The 17,625-nt window shown below is 43.9% G+C and overlaps 1 protein-coding gene across 3 annotated transcripts in view; it reads right to left on the reverse strand.

Moving 5' to 3' along the window:
- The window catches only part of LOC122801567 (U2 snRNP associated SURP domain containing), a 2,423,494-nt gene that overhangs the window by 269,880 nt on the left and 2,135,989 nt on the right, over positions 1–17,625 (reverse strand). The gene's annotated exons all lie outside the window — the stretch shown is intronic.

Raw genomic sequence — 17,625 nt, forward strand, 5'->3', positions numbered from 1 at the left:
CTTAACTCCTGGAGGCTGCCGAATCGTGCGGATCGCGTGCCAGCCGGCGGACCGACGGGACGGACCCGCGGGGTGCGACTGACCCCGCGGAACTCCCCCCGGCCGCGGAGGGGCAGATCCGCTCTCATCGAGGCTTCCGCGGCCCCGCGCTTTCCCGCCCAGAGGGGTTCCGGCCACTTTGCGATATTTCGAGGATGCCGTCGGGTACCGGGGGAGGTCGGACGCCTCCCCCCTCGCCGGGCAGGAGCTCTCGGGGTCCCGCGGACTCCGGTGGGTCTCTCCCTTGAGGACTTCCACCTGGAGGGGGGGCGGCGGTCGGGACCCCCTCACCCAGGCGGGAGCGCTCCCGGCCCGGCCGATCAGCTCCTTCCACGCCCTAGATGTTATCAGATCCACAAGTGGATCGGCAGGAGGGGACACCCCAAGAGGTAGATGGCCCCAAGCTGAATGCCTCCAGAAACACGGACTCGTCAGAGGTTGGTTTTGGGGCGGACCACCCCCCCTTTGGCAAAGGATCTCCATGATGTCTCCAAAGGAGTGATCTTGGGGCATATTCCCCTTCATCCAGGTCTGTGTCTTCGGTGAGGGACTCTAGAGGAGAGTCCAAGTGCCTCCTTTTACATGTATGCTTACGCAGGGGGAGGCCTTCTTAGAGGGACTGCCTGGGGAGGTCTCACAAGTGGGTTGTTCCAAGGGCGGAACTTCCTGGGGCACTACGGCAGGAACCACACTCAAGGGCAGGGGGTCTGGACGGACGGGCTCCGAAGACAATATGTTTAGAGGCCTCGACCCTGCGAGAACCCTCTCCACCACATGAAATGCCGAGGGGGAACGGACCTCCTGGGCTGACCTAGCAGAAGCCGTTCCCCTCATGATCCAAATGGGGAGCCGGAGCTGAGACGCCGAGGAGAATGGTTCTCTCCGACAAGCTTGGAGCAGAGAGCACTCCCTCTAATCTGACCCCGAGGTTACGGCTCCGACAGCTCAGATCTGATCAAGCTGGATCCGACACACTCAAGGCACTGGCTGGCATCGAGGTACAGGGTACAATCGGTGCTGACCCCTCGACTCTGATCATCCTCAGATCCAACGACTCCAAAACCACAGGTTGGATCGGAGAAGGAATGATAGGTCTAAACAATGGCTGAAAGGCACCCGCTCCAGTGGGAGAAGGCACTGGCAAGACCCCAATCGGAATTTGAGTGCGGATAAACCTCTGCATCATCTTGTCCATCTCTGCTTCAGATAAGCTCCAAGCAGAGTGGGAGGATGCCGCCAAAGTAGGCCAGGAAAGCTGGTGGGGGGGGGGGCGCCCAGGGGGTGAGCAGCTAATCTGTACCGTGGGCTCAGGTGAGAACCTGGGGGACCTGAGCCGAGGTGTCACTGACCTGGAAACAGACTTAACCTTCGGCGGAGGCCTGGCCTCTGACAAGCGGTCGGGGGATTGTTTGCGAAGCTGGTCCTTCTTGGCTTTATCCCCTTCCCCAGACCTCTTGGCAGAAGGGTGAGTCCCAGAGGCCAAGGAAGGGAAAGACAAAGCAGCAGCCACTGCTTTCCCAACAGGGGAAGGTGGGACCGCGTTCCCAGCAGAAGATGGCAATAGGCCCTTAAGGATCAGTTTGCCCCATCTGTCGCTAAGTGCCCTGGGATTAAATCCAATGCAAATAGGACAGGAGGACTGGAGGTGAGGCACTCCCAAGCAAACCACACACAGAGTGTGGCCATCTGCCGGAGAAAGCTTATGGCCACACACTGTGCATCTTTTGAAGCCTGGCTTCAAGGCATCCGCCATGCCTTAGCCAGCCCAACACAACACACGCGCGGAAAGGAAAGATGGGAGGAAAGATGGCAGAGCCTGCTAACTTTTTTTTTTTGTACTAGGGAGAACCCCGAGAAGGTATAGAAAAGGTTTGAAAGAGAAAGACGTAAAGAAAGGTCAAAAAGGGACAAATTAATGCTTCAGAAAAAACTCACAAATGCTCTGAAGCTCGAACTACGCTGCTTCCTCTCAGCCGGCAAACAAGATCTGAAGGGAGAAGGAAGACAGGTGGGCATTATGGGTAAGGGGAGGAGCATGGAGCTCAGAGCCATAGCTGGAAAATGCAGCCATGTCGGAGCCGATGTGGATATTCAGACCCACAGGTTGAAGAGCAAATGAAGTAAACTACTTCAAATCTCACATTTAGCATGTATTAATTCAATCCTACACCCAAATTTCATGCATATAAAATGCAATGTATGAAGCAATTAAACTGAAAAGTACACAATCTGCACTTAAATTTTGGTTCAATGAATAAACATGAGATGAAAAATGAAGAGTCTGACTTAAGTATAAGAACACATTAATGGATACTTCAGACTCCTCTGAATTTTTTGTTGTTGTCTGCAATGGACATGAGATCACAGGAAGTAGCCTCCGTCAAGAGAGGATATCCTTTTGAAAGCTCGGAAAGTACTGTGCATTCTCGTTATGAAAAAATACAGTAGGCAACACACTTGGTAATTGTCTTCTGAATGCAACACTTTTTTTGGAACACAGTAAAGGTGACAACTGCTAAGCCTTCCTGTACTCATGAACACCTAGAAAGGGAATAAAACAGCTCTGCAAATGTTCAATATGCGCACAGTGTACTTTACTCTGTTCCAAAGCTCAGAAAAAAAGAAAGTAGCAAGTGAACAGACTGAATTAGCTTTAGGCAGGAGATGATTAGTCCTCAGAGACACCTTGCCCTTGAGGAAATCCACATAGCAATCTTTTTACACAACAACCTGAAGCTACAAAATCTGCTGAGTCAAAGTGATCACTAAAAGAAACAGCATTTTCCAGCCCAGCTCCACAGCGAGAGAGAGAAAAAAAACATGATTATGACCCAGGTGACAAATGTTCCACTAGAGGAATGGGTGCTGGGGAAGCTAAGTGGGGAGAATGGGCATGAACAGCCAATGCCAACACACCCAGCCTGGGGAGAAATGTGGCTAGCACATGTGGCTGGGCATTTGCCTGGAAAAGAGAAAGTACAGTTCTGTACACTTACCATAAATGTAGATGTTCGAGTGTATTCACTGTTGCAGTCATTACACTTGGGTTATCTGCTTGCAGGTAGCCCTCAGTCGGCCTGATTAACAAAGTTTTGGGTCCTGCGTTGGTTGCTGTCCCTTCTTCCATGACGTTAGGTCGTCAGGGGTATAAAACATGCAGCCAACGCCATTACGTCAGTTTTTCTTGCCCCAGATGTCAGGTGTCCCCCTAATGGGAAGCAATTAAATATAAAAGCACAAAGATATACCTCCAACAAGAAAGCAAACACACCAAAAAGGCTTTTAAGCATAGAAAAGGAAAGTAGACGTATAGCCAAAAAAAGTTAGGGGGCTGGAGGGAGGGTAACCAGGACTGCAACAGTGAATACACTCGAACATCTACATTTATGGTAAGTGTACACAACAGTACTATGTTCTTCGTGTTTCACTGTTGCAGTCATTACATTTGGGTAGATTCCCAAAGCTATGGTTGGGAGGAGGAACTTAGATAGCATTAGGGCCAGCTATAAGGCCCTGCAAGACTGCAGTGGCAAAGCCAGTTCTGGATTTAGAGAAAATTAGCAAATGATAATGCTTGAAAGTATGTACAGAACTCCAGGTAGCAGCTTCTAGGATGTCCCTGGTAGGGACGCCTCTGAGAAAGGCTGTAGAGGTAGATGCAGCCCTGGTGGAGTGAGGTCTGATCCCCTGGGGGATAGGTTTTCCATGGTGCTTATAGCAGAAATGAATGCAATGGCTTATCCATTTAGAAACGGTTAGCTTTGAAATAGCCTTCCCCTCTGCCCATGCAGCAAATGCCACCAGCAGTTGTTCAGATTTCCTTTGAGGTTTTGTCCTGTCCAAGTAGAATCTAAGTTGTCTGTGCACGTCTAAGGGGTGCAGTATTCGTTCCCCTTTGTTCTGTGGATTAGAAAAGAAAGTTGGCAAATGAATGGACTGATTAAGGGCCACACTGGATACCACCTTGGGCATGAAGGAGGGATTGATCCTGAGGGAAACCCTGTCCGCATGAAAGATGATGAAATGCTCCACAACCATGAGAGCCTGTAATTCAGACACCCTTCTTGCTGAAGTGATGGCTAGAAGGAAAGCTGTTTTCCAAGAAAGGAGCTTCAACTCTGCACTTGCCGCTGGGTAGAGTGAGTTTTTCCAATACAAAGTTAAGGTCCCAGGCTGGAGTAGGGGCTCTCCTGGGTGGTCTTAAGTTTTTGGCCCCTCTGAGGAATTGCTTCAGCAGTAGATGAGAGAAGAGGGGTGGTTCTGTATTGTAATGAGCTGAAAAGGCTGAGGCATGAATTTTGATGGAAGAAAAGGAAAGGCCCTTGTGAAGCATCTCAGTTAAGTATTGAAGGATCTGAGGTAAACTGGGCGCTGCTGTGCCCATCCCACAGGTTTGGCTCCAGGAACAGAATATTTTTCTATTTTTCAGCATAGGATTTTCTAGTAATAGGCCTCCTTGCCTCCAGAATGACATCCATCACTTGCTTATTGAGGGATGGGAATGGCGAGATCAGGTAATTAGCCAGGCTGCCAAGTTCAGGGTTTGAAGCTGTGGGTGCAGAAATCTGGCCCTCCTGCTGAGACAGCAGAACAGGGGTCTGAGGCAGGTGCTATGGTGCCAGCAGTGAGACACTGTACAAGAAGGGATACCAGTGTTGGTGTGGCCAGTCTGGTGCAATTAAGTATTGTCCTTGGTTTGTCCTGTTTTGATCTTTAGTAGTACCTTGGAGAGGAGAGGCAGAGGGGGAAAGGCATAAACTGATAGTTTTTCCAGGTGAAGGACAGGGCATTCACTTTCCAAGCTTGTTTTTGGGGAGTTCCTTGTGCAGAATTTGTCCAATTGATAGGTCTATCTCTGGGCTCCCCCATTTGTTTCTCAACATGTTGAATATCTTTGGTTCCAGTTTCCACTCGTGTGGGTCCATAAGATTTCTGCTTAGGTCTGCCAGTGTATTTAGCGTTCCTGGCAGGAACTGAGCCTGTAGGTTCACTTTCCACTCGGGTGGGTCCATGAGATTTCTTGCTTAGTTCTGCCAGTGTATTTAACTTTCCTGGCAGGAATTGAGCCTGTAGGTGCACTTGGTAGCTCAAGGCTATGTTCCACAGAGCCATAGCTAGCCTGCAGGGAGGGTAAGAGTGGGTTCCCTCCTGCTTATGTACCACATAACAGTTGTGTTGTCCATTTTACCAATAATTGTCCTGGAAGAATGTGGTGCTTGAAGGCTGTCAGAGCATACTGCACAGCTAACATTTCTTTTTGATTGATATGCACGTGCATTTGACTTGGGTTCCATTTGCCCTGAATGCACTGCCCTGCCAAGTGAGCCCCCCATGCATAGTCTGATGCATCTATTGTTAGGGTTTGGGTGGCAGGGGGTAGAGTGAATGGCAGTCCCTTGTTGTGGTGGCAGGCCTCTGCTCACCAAAGGAACTCTATCCGTAGGCAAGGTATGATAGGAATCATTGATTCTAGATCCTGAGAATGTTGACACCATAGGCTTTTTAGATACCACTGTAGTTTCCTTATATGCAGTTTTGCATATGGAATTAGACGAATGCAGGAGGCCATAAACCCCAAGGCTTGCAGTATTTCTCTTGCAGATAGCAGGGTCTTTGTAGCCATAAGTTTGAAGTAAGCTGTGAAATGCACTTGTTTCTCTGGCGTGAGGGAAGCCATCTGGGAAGTTGTGTTCAAGCTTGCTCCCAGGAATACAATTTGTTGGCAGGGTACCAGATGTGATTTATTTTCGTTTATGGTGTACCCCAGAGAAGTTAGCACTTTTTGTACAAATGCCAGATGATTCAATAGTATGCCCTGGCTTTCTGCCTGAATTAGACAATTGTCCAGGTATGGGTATATTTGAATATTTCTTTGCCTGCAAAATGCAATAACTGGAGCTAGGTACTTTGTGATTACCCTGGGAGCAGTAGTTAGGCCAAAGGGCAGTGCAGAGAACTGATGGTGCATGAAGCCTGCTTTGAAGCGTAGGTATTTTCTGCAAGATTCCCTATTGGGATGTGCATGCAGGCTTCCTTTAAATCCAGTGTTGCCAACCAGGCATCCCTGCCTAGCATAGGAAGCAAATGGTGAAAAGTTAGCATGTTGAATTTTGGGATCACCAAAAAAGTGTTTAGGATTGAGAGATCCAGGATAGGACACCAGTTGTTGTCTTTTCTGGGCACCAGAAAAAGTCTTGAGTAGAATCCTTGTCCCCTTTCCTCTTCTGGGACAGTCTGAATAGCCCTTATACTTAAAGGGAGAGAACTTGCTTTTGAGCCTCTGCCCACTGATTTAGGGGTACATCTGGCCAACCGTTTGGGGTTGGTAAAGTGTGGAAATGGAATTTGTATCATTGAGGAAACTATATATAAAACTCATTTGTCCTGGGTAATGAGTTCCCAGTTTTTTGCCTGCAGAGCAATCTTTCCCCCTAAAGGAGCAGTCAGTTGAGAAGGGCTTGGAAGTTTTAAAGTTAAATCATTGAGACAGTTTACCATGGGGGGGGGTCTTACTACTCCCTGCTTTGGAAGTAGGAGCCCCCCACTGCTTAATCCTGTGCGTACCTTGGGACTGAAACCTAAGTGTTCTGCTGGGTCTGGGTTTGGACTGAAGGCCTGGAAGTGGCAGGAAAGGACCAATTCTTAGAGGGCCAACACCTACTAAATCTTGGAGGCTGCACTTGCAGGAATTCTTTAACAGTTTGCAAAGATTAAGCTTTTGCCTCCCTCTTTTTAAGTACTACTTCTGCTTTGTTGCCAAACAGGTGGTCCTGGTTTAAGGGAGCATCCAACAATTTAGCTTTAAAAAATCTGGCAAAGATTGCTCCTTAAGCCAAGCATACCTTCTAAGTACAGACCCACTAACAGCAGCCCTGCAAGATGCCTCTAGTGAATCAAAACCACATTGCAAAGTATGTTTTCCAACTTGTTCAGCAGAATGCATTAAATCCTGTAAATCCTTATTTTCAGCACAGTCAAGAATCAACATAATTTTCTGTATAAGCAATCCAATAATGTGCTGCTGATACTTTAACATATGAAACTGGCAATTTAAAGCCCTAATGACCAAGGTTGCAGAAGTGTATACCTTCTTACCCCATCTATCCAGCACCCTGGAATCTCTATCAGAGGGGGTAGGATTTTTAGCAGTTGTAGCCTTTATGCCCTTGGGTCCCTATGAAATGGTCTCAGGATCCGCAGTAGGATTTTTAAAAAGGAACTTGTGAGAGTCAGGAACCCTGTAATATCTATCTGTTTTTTTTTGGGAGCAGGAGGTAAAGAGTTAGGGGCCAAGCTAGACTCCGTAAAGGCATCAACAATGTCCAGTACAGGGGGGATAGCTAAAGGCCTGTGTTGGGGCAGGAGTAAGAAATCCCTAGGCCTCTTTTTAGAATCAGAGTAATCCTGGCTTTCCCAGAGGAAATACTCCCTAAGAGTATGCAAGGTTTCACCAAAAGAGAAATCCTCTGGAGGGGAAGCAGAGGGAATTGAGTCCTCTGCATCAGAATCCTCATAGGCAGATAAGGGTAAATCCTGGTCATCAGAAGAAACAGAAATTTCAGAATCCTGATCAGAAGAATTATAGCCAAATTCAGTCCTAGGTCTCTTAGAGGGGGAAGGTTGACTTTCCCTGATTAAAGTAATAAGGTCTTCAGCCATTCTTATCATTTGTTTTTTTTTTTTGGCATAGAGGCCTGACCATGCGATCTGGCGTCGGTTTTCTATGCATGGATTGAATTTTAGGCCTTGAAGAAGATGGTGTCGGTTTAATATGCAAGTCAGTAGGCCTGAATACACCCTCAGTAGCCGGTGCCTGCACAGCGGCTCCGGACCCATCCCAGGTAGAGACATCTGCACGTTCTACAGTTGAAGCATCTTGTGGCATACCAGACTCCGAATGGGTCTTAGTAGAGCCATGCGAATCTGAAGTGGCAGGTGTCAGGGGCTGCAAAAGCGCCTCACTGAGTACCGGCGAACTGGCAACTAGCTTAGGAGAAGCATCGTCGGCAGCTTTGGACCTAGGCAGCCTGTCTCTGTCTTTATCTTTGCATTTTTTCGGAATGTCGGTAGTTGGGTGGCTTACCGAAGCCATATCTGGATAACTGAACAGAGTACCGAAATATTTAGAAGCATAAATATACAGACGACGAGTAGTTCATTGTTTAAATAAGGCACAAAACCGACAGCGAGGTACGCCGTGGTCAGGGCCTAGGCAAGGAATACAGTAAGAATAAAAATCTTTATGAGGTATTTGCTTTCCACAAGAAATACGATTACTGACTTTTACTGACATCAGTTAAGAGCAAGAAAAAGTTTCCTCAATGGGGTTACTTAGCTTTACTTGAGGACTTCGGTTCTGAAACTTGAAAACAAAAATTTCAGGAGTCGGCCGACTGGCACTTGCGAATTGCTTCTGCTTCAGACACTGCATGGCAAGAAAGACTGATAAAATGGCATCGGCTGCATGCTTTATACCCCTGACTACACGACGTCATGCAAGATGCGGCAGCAACCAACACAGGACTCAAGACTTTGTTAATCTAGCCGAATGAGGGCTACTGCAAGCAGATAACTCAAATGTGATGACTGCAACAGTGAAACACGAAGAATATCCTATTTTCCATAGCATTCTCCTCAGTTTTAAAACTGCAGTTTTGACTGGCATAAACATAATTACTGATGTAATTTTATTTCCAAACCAGTAGCCTCTCAATGCCATGAACCTTTCATGCCCAGCTTTTTTTTCTACTTCTATAAAAGAACTCCTCACCCTATCATCATCATACCCCCTTCCCCAACCCCTGGGTATTCAACGGAATACCCTCCCCACTGACTCCCTTCTTTATTGAGCTCTCTTCAGCACTATCCAAATGGGTGACCAGTAAGGCTGCTATTTTACACTATTTCTCAAAATGCAAGATGGTAGCCTGCCTTTTCACTATACTTACAAGCCTATTCACATTCAAGGTTAATACAGAAAATGCAGACAATTGCAGATGAATTCCTTTTTATCTTCTGTCACTGCACAACCTTTTTTAATGAATAATCCTCCCTACAACTACATTTCATTCTTATTTAGTGAGTGACATTTCAGTGCACCACATTTTAAGTTCCCCCCACTTAAGTTATATGTTCACATCTGCTTCAGTCTTCCCTTAGTCAGTTCACTTTCGAGGCTCCACCGGCACGTAGTACAACCCTAGCTCTTTTGTTTACCTTTGTTTTTCCAACAACGTCTTCTGGAAAAAAGGGAAGGGTTTCACTGGTATCCTCTCTCTTGTGTTATCATGGCTTGCAGATGGCTTTCCAGCTGGACCTTCCATCTCCCCGCTTATTCAGTTGTTGCTGGTTAAATTGCTTTGTTTCTTACATTGCCTAATATGCTTTCCTAAATGTCTTTGAGCCAACAGTTTAAACATCACTCCAGCAAAATAACATTCCCTCATGACTGCAATAATTTTGTTTTGTTTATGTCTAGTATAGTCATCTTCTACCAGTAGTCTGATATCTCTCACTTTCAAAACCTTTCCCTGCCACATTTTTGTAAACATCTCCTTTTGTTGGTATGCTTGCAATTTCGCAACTACTTATTCCAGCTACTTTTTTATAAGACGTCATGTGATATGAACACAACGTGCACTCTCTATCAGTATGTTCTGTTGTAAGACAACAGTAAAATTGCTAAAATTGTTCTTCATACAGTTTATACAGTCTCCTCAAAAATGACTGTAAATCTCAAATTCCCCCCTTACTCTGTCTTCCAAATCACACACTTTGATGAAAGCTTCTCTTCAGATACCCAATCTCCTGTCTGCCTCTTCTCGATTCCCATTTTTGATGTCTGTAGTTGACTTTTTCCAGTCTTCATTTTAACAGCCACGCCAAGTTTCTGGTCTTTTTTTTAATTCACATCACCACCATTTTGGGCTCTACACCCACAAATTAAAAATATACTCACTGTATGATCTGTAAGAATACTTACCACAGGCAGCAACTGATGACATTTTCTTCTTTTAGTATTGCCAACACTCTAAAATTGTTGAAATCTCTAGCTCTTGGCCTTGAAGGCACATCTGCCTCTCACCATCTGTCATGAGCTCACACATGCTATGCTACAGCAGACTCAGCTCATATCTTCATCACTATGACCTACCCATTTAGCTGATCAAGTGCACCTGGAAAATGCAAACAAGTACAAACAAGTACATAAAATTATACACCTGCCTGACTGATGCAGGGGAAAGTCCATCCACTGTGACAGGTGTAAATACCATCCACACCTCAAAAAAGACAGGCGAGGGTAAGCCGCAGCCATGGCAGAAGTATTCTCACAGATAAACCAATGCATTGAGCACCTAACTCATATCTGCCTCTATAACTGTTTTTTGCAGTAGGCAGGAGCTGGAAAGATTCACACAAATAAAACCTCCCTTGGCCAGAAAAGCTATAAAACGGCTTAGAAAAGTATGGTCTGAGTTCTAAAACAGAGAGGTGCCCAAAGGATGCTTGATTATAAGAAACATTGTCAAAGCAATAAGGCCTGGAAGGGATGCCACAACACAAATGCCCTTAACAGATAGTCTTGAAACAGACACTGGAAGCAGCCAACCCTAGTGAGTAGGTTCTGAGTGCATTAGCCAAATCAACATTAGCCACTTGATGACCATAAATAAACCAGTCAGCAAATTATATGCATCCTAGTTTTGTTTAGTCACAGTCAAAATCGCTTTAAAGTAGAACAGGAGAAAGATAAATGGTATTTTCTTGAATGCATGCACCATTCCTTTAGGAATTTGTGTGGATTGTGCATGTCAGCTGTACGACCTCTAACCTATTCCCATGGAAGAAAAATGGGAAAGTGAACAAACCAGTCTGAGGACAGTTCTGATACCACTTTTAAGAGAAAATATAGCTCTATATGACACCCAGTTTTTGTGAAATACTAGGTAGGGTTCCGTGCAAAACAGCACTGCAACTCCAAAATCTGCCAGGCACTTTTTTCTGAACTATCTATTTTTACACTTCATACACTACTGACTTCAAGCTCCTCTATGGCTATCTCCCATACAGTTCTGTCTTTGAAGAGTCTCACTCTGTAACAGCACCCCAGTTTGACTGACGGGGGGGGGGGGGTCCCTTCTGGGAGAGCTGTACAAACAGGAAGGCCTCCAACTCCCATTGGCTACATTTTGTGGGTTCTCTCTCTGGTGCACAACTCTAAGTCGGACATAGCCAGACAAGAAGCCATCATAGTGGAGTTTTACTTGTAAGCTCCACTTCCCTAGGGTATGCTGGGCTACATCACCCAATCAGGCATGCAACGGTGTCACAAAAAAAATTCACTCACCTACATTATAACATGTCCCTCTCTTTGTCTGCCTTCATGCCAAAGCAATGGCTCTATTATCATAGTATCACCACTAGCACTAATGAACTAACTGCGCCTCCAGCACACTCCTACCCTCCCCCTAGAAGACATGAGCAAAGCAGTGCCATGATTCTTCGATCCCCACCAGCACTAGCAGGTGCCTGAGTTACTACTCTAAGCTAGATCACCTGGGCTATAGTCAGGGCTTTATTCCACTGGTGAAATGCAATATCATCATCATCCTGAAAGAGACAAACTTTACAGTCAGCAATCTATCTAACTTGCACAGGTGACAGACAAGCCTGTGAATGATGGAGTTCAAGATCCAAGAGGCAGAATGGTGCTTCAAAAGATGGCAAACACAAAAAACTTATTCTGAAAATATTTTTACAGGTCACTGCTGGGTTACATACACAAACACAGACACACACCCCTTGCAGAAGGTCATGATGAAAGAAAAAATGGTGAAAATGTGCACACTAACCAGGAAGTAACAAATACCCACAACAGCCAGGTGAAAGTCCCACAATAACCTTACCAGAGTGAACTCTTAGAATCTTCAACTCTAAAAGAGGACTAGAGTTACAGCTCAGTCAGCCACCAGTATGTTTTCTTCCCTTGGAATGCTGAAAGCTAAAACCACAATGCCTCAATCTATGACAAAATTCCAGACCTCTTTGTCCAGGCTGTACAACAGCATGTCTCTTCAGTAATTCACAAGCGATACCATAGTCTGACTGAGCACAGCATGATAGTTTCAGGTCTTAACTTCACTACCAGAGTTCTTAGAATGAAAAATGCTTCGTACAGCTGGTCAATGAGGAACACCCATTTTCCGAAGGGTCCATTTTTTCTTGGACAAAAGGCAGCTGGACTGAGCATCTTAACTAGTTAGCAATATGCTTATTTTCAGCACTTTTTAAGGAAAGAAGACCCAAAAGGAGACTGGTGACAATCACCCACCACTCCAGAGCCAGATGTCAACGGTCTAATACCAAGAGAGAATGCGGACATCTGTGCAGTTACCAAGACACGGTATAAAGCCACAGAGAAACCCCCAGCAGAACAAAGCTTCAGTGCCTTTCACACATTTAGACCAGCAAAAGCACAGACAAGGACTAAAGGTGTAGTTGTCTTGATCTACATCAATAATAAGCATACCTCCAGGTTGGTTAAATAGGATGAGGCACTGAAGTCTCATACCATATTCTAGCAAGCTACAGGTCACACTCTATGTCCCTTGAAACCCATAACTCATACCTAGATCATCCACTGGAGACACTCATCATACAACCAAATACCATACTCATGGGGAAGCTTAACATATCTTTCTATAAATTCAGAATTCTACATGACCCAAGATTTGCAGTCACAGGGATTCCTAGACTTTGTAAACACAAACACCTTGGACCAGTTAGTGCATATGCCTACTAGAGGTACAAACATATTGGATCTGGTACTCACAAATATGGCAGAACACTACACTTCCCGCAGTGCTGTGTCCCCCCTGATAAGGTCAGACCACAAAGCAGTCTCTTTCAAAATAAGAATCAATACTGTCATCACAGGAAACTCTTAGAAACTACTCAAAGGTAAACTAGGTTTTATTAAATGATAACCTGTCAAAATTTCAAGCCCCTCCAAACCCAGATAACACACCAGCCTATGCAGAATTATACACAGAACCTCTTTACAACCATGCCAATGATTGTACAGAGGCTGGTGTGCCTTCCAGAAGCCCAAAACTAACAGAAAACAAACCACCGTGGTGGAATCCAAAATTAAACAAGTTGTACAACAAAAGAAAAAAGTCATAGCTAAAATTAGGATGTGTGACAACAAAAAACATAAAAAAAACACTCTCATCAAATTGAAGAGACAACTAAGAGGGATAATTAAGACCAACAAAGCAAATTTTGAGGTAAAGATAACATCCCAGGACAAGGACAAATATAAGCCTTCTTTAGCTATGTCCAAAACGTCAAAGGCAGCACACAATAGTGTGCTGTACTGTTGGCAAATGGAACCACATCCATGGAACTGAGCGATACAGGAAATATGACTGACAAATTCAACTTCAACTTTACCACCTTCTCACTCCCAAGAAATACCAGGTCTTAAATGCACTCTCTAAAGCCAAAAATACAGCTTCCTTGGGCCTCAATAATACCCCATAATACATCAGTGTCACTGTTGTCATTATTCAACCACAGACTCCGCAGAGGCCTTGTGTGAGGTGAATGGAAGTCTGCAGTGATCATCCCTCTGCAAAAGGGACAACAGATTCTGGAAACTACAGACCCATTAGTCTAATCAGTCTCATATCCAAAGTCATGGAAAGTACTGCCATGGAAATGATTAACAATGACACAAGAAACTTTCAGGGACTGGGCCCAACTCACTTTGGTTTTGTCAAAGACAGGTCACACCTCTGAAGCAGGTGGGCCTCTTTAAGAAGGTTACCAAGGCAATGGATGAAGGCTAAACCATGTATACTGCCTACATGGACCTAGCTAAGGCATCTGACAAAAACCCACTTAGATACTGTAAACAAACTCTTAAAATTAGGCATAAATCCCTATGTAACTCGCTAGATTGCAAGCGGCTCACAGACATGACCTAGAAAGCTAGGATATGAGAAACCACCCTCCACAAAAAGGCCAGTCACCAGTGGAGACCCCATGGTTCTGTGCTGGGTCCGCTCCTCTTTGGAATCTATTTTTTGGATGTCAAGGCCAATGTCAAGGGCCTCTAGCTTATCAGGTTTGCAGATGATTGCAAACTAGCAGCAATCATACAACCCCCCCCCCCCCCAAGATACTAACATCTTACTGGAAGTTCTAAGACGGACAAATGACTGATGCCACGGCTTAAAATTCAGTGCCAAGAAATGCATAATAGAACCTTATTGGAAGTGATATTCAGGGGAAACTACCTCATTTAAAAAACACCCCTAAAAGCAGACAAAGTAGTCAGGGATTTGGGGAATCATGCAGATATAGTAACCTGGCTTTCGACCAACGTGAGTCTAAGATTGTAAGAAAATCATTCTATGTCACTCAACTTATAAGTAAGGGCATGGCATCCAGGCCCAGGGAAATCATTGTGTCACTGTATTCAGCCATAATCAAACCAATCACTGAGTTTAACACCCCCTTCAGTACGTACCTTATCAGGCACATGCAACATCTGGAACTCCAGAGAGGTTCCTCACAAAAAGAATACAGGATGTAAACACAACATCCTATGCGGATTGCCTCAAATCCCCATCTCTATTCTGTTTCCTACAGGTTCAACAGATGAGATTTATGTTTGGCATACAAAGCATCCTTGGATCCCACTCCAATGGATCTTTTGTATGGCCAAAAAATGAGCAGCACCAAATCTATTTGACCTACGAATTTAAACTTTGTTTGCAACTTAAACAGGATATATTGGAGGGACAATTATGCATCCTAGAGAATCCCCATTCTCTGGAATAGGCTTCCCATTCAGGTAAAGCAGAGCCCTTCCCTAATCCTATTCAACTGGAACTTAGACCAACATATTTCCCATCCACTGTTCCAACACCTATGTCTCTGACTGACAAAGGCACACATTAAATCATACCCTAGCTAACATTAAAATAACCACTAAGGTACAATAACTTGTGAGATACATTTGGGTTGCATGGTTAGGCTTATAAAGGCTCTGGTGGTGGTTAGCCCATTATACACTATGAACCTAAGAAAAGGTGGCCTGTGCAGAACTTTGCAATCACAGCCACTTCCCTAAACAATGCTTTATCAGTATCCTTAGTCATGGAAATGTAATCATGAGAATAGTGCCTGCTAAGAGGTCCAGGAGGCTCCAAGCCTGGCCACTCTGATATATGTACAATCAGGATGGTAAAGGCTATCATCTGCACAAACAATCAACAATGAAACTATGTGCAGCTCCTTATCACTAAAGGCTAACTTTTGAATTAGGCTCAGAAAAAACCTCTCCTAATTTATGGAACCGCCCCAACTATAAACAATAATGAACACAGGACAGCCATCCAAGCGGAAAAGCACATGAAGGTTCTACTCCTACAACAATACTACCATTCACAGCCAGCACTTTTGTAAAACCACTGACAGCACTGAAACGAAACAAGAACACTGTGTACTGAAAGCAACACCAAGTGATGCTCAAGTCACTGTGATCAGAAAGAGCCTTCTATGTGCATCCCCAGAAAACAATGTGCAATAACACATTGTCCGCTTCTCTTTAATCCACTATGGCATTCTGGATCACTGTGACTTAAAGTATAATTATCTAATTAGCAGAGTATTCAAGAGAATTGTTTCAATATGAACGGTTTAAATACATAAAAACCGCTACACAGTGCCAATTGTTTAATTTAACTAAACTCTTTCCTTTCACCTCAAACTTACCCAGTAAAACCAGTACTTTGAAATAGGCACTAAATCATCCAAAACGGGGCAATGCTTACTAAGCCAAAGTGTACTGGAATAACAAAATCAGTTCAGATAGTTATGATTATGAATGCTGCAATCTCATCAACAGAGAAGTTTAACATTAAAATTCTGAAAAACAGAGTAATCATTACTCTGACTGTGATTACCAACATCTTTTAAACAGTTCCTCTTTGTGAAAATTCACATTAAATATTCAAGCAAAACTAGTGAATATCCCAAGGTGTAAAAGCTTAGACTTTCCTTAGCAAAGATCTACCCAAGACGCTTCTATTATGGAATTCTGAAATGTTTCCTTAAAGGAAAATACCACCATAAAAGTGACTTTTTTCATATCTTGGATCTAATAATGCATTAGAATCACTCTGTATCATATCTTTCTACTGTCCAGATTTTTGTAGAATGTCCAGATTTTGCCTATTTTTCTGTTCCTCATAAAATTTGTGATTTTTTTGGTAAATCACTGAATACTGAAGTCACTACATACTAAATAATGGCAGATATGTGTTTCCAACATTATATCCTTCAGAAAATACCCAATACAAAACCTGTTATAGCAACTTTCTAAGTTTATAGGTGCAATATTTAAAATATGTCCCTATTTTTGGGCCTTTGTCCAGATTTCTTACGCTGAGAGGTTGAGAGGTATGCTGTGCATCTCATGATACTTCCAAGGTTTAACACCCTATTCATGGGAACTGACACAGCTATTTAGTCAGTCATCCTTTTTCTTCAATACAATTTGAACCCCGATACTATGACACAACCCAAATGTAAGCATTCTTCTTGTATTTAGATACTGCAATAGTACTAAAGGTCACTGGTGACTCAGTCTCTGAAAGCAGTGTCACTGCTCCTTTTTAATTCATTTTTACCTCAATTCTCTGATCTGTACTTACTGTGACCTGTTAAAAAGACTTTCATAATTAATTTACATTTTATTCAATACAAAAAAGAGAAGATATGGGATTCTGTTAAGTGTTCAGAGATAACATCCCTAACAAAATCATAAAAAAAAAATTAAGACTTTCTTCCATACTCTTGTTAGATGTGAAACTTGCTATAAAGTCTAGCAACTCTGGAAATTCACTTGTGACCAACAGTTATCACTTTGAACAGCTAGTACAGCAAATGAAAGTTGCTAAAGTGTTTTTTCATAGTAAATTTCTAAAATTACAAGGATAAAATCAGCACTTCACAGGGCAAATTCAGAGGATTACCAGTCCATTTATGTACTGCTACAGTATAATGCATCTCCTGTTCTTCATACAATTACATAACTTACTCATTCTTTAGGAAACAATGTTTTATTACAGTTGTTAATGTGGGTTTTATAGCACATTACTGAAATCAGCATGACTGTCTCAGTATATTCTTGGAATATAAACTCTCAAAGCTTCAGTGGAGCATTTAACAGCAATGCTATCCACTCCTGGTATCACTATGGTGTACAGATAAGCAATGCTGCTTTGCTGTATTTGGCTCTCTGGCTCAGCTGTCTTCTGTATGGAAACAATGTCCACCCTCTGTCTGTCTCTATTTTTGCCAGGTACTCTAGTTCACTCTTACACCCCCAGAGACATGTGAGGTAGTCCTCTAAACTGACATGCATTTATGTCTTTGCGTTCAGCAATAAATTCTGGCCCCATACATTACTGCTTCCTGCCTCCCACCCACTATATGTGGGGACCGGCTTTGGCCCATGCTGTCCCTGAATAAAGTAAGGCAGGCACTGACAACTGATATGTAAGCTACCAT

Source organism: Protopterus annectens, chromosome 5.part0 (genome assembly GCF_019279795.1).
Source record: "Protopterus annectens isolate FY-2018-M chromosome 5.part0, PAN1.0, whole genome shotgun sequence".
NCBI classification, from domain to species: Eukaryota; Metazoa; Chordata; order Ceratodontiformes; family Protopteridae; genus Protopterus; species Protopterus annectens.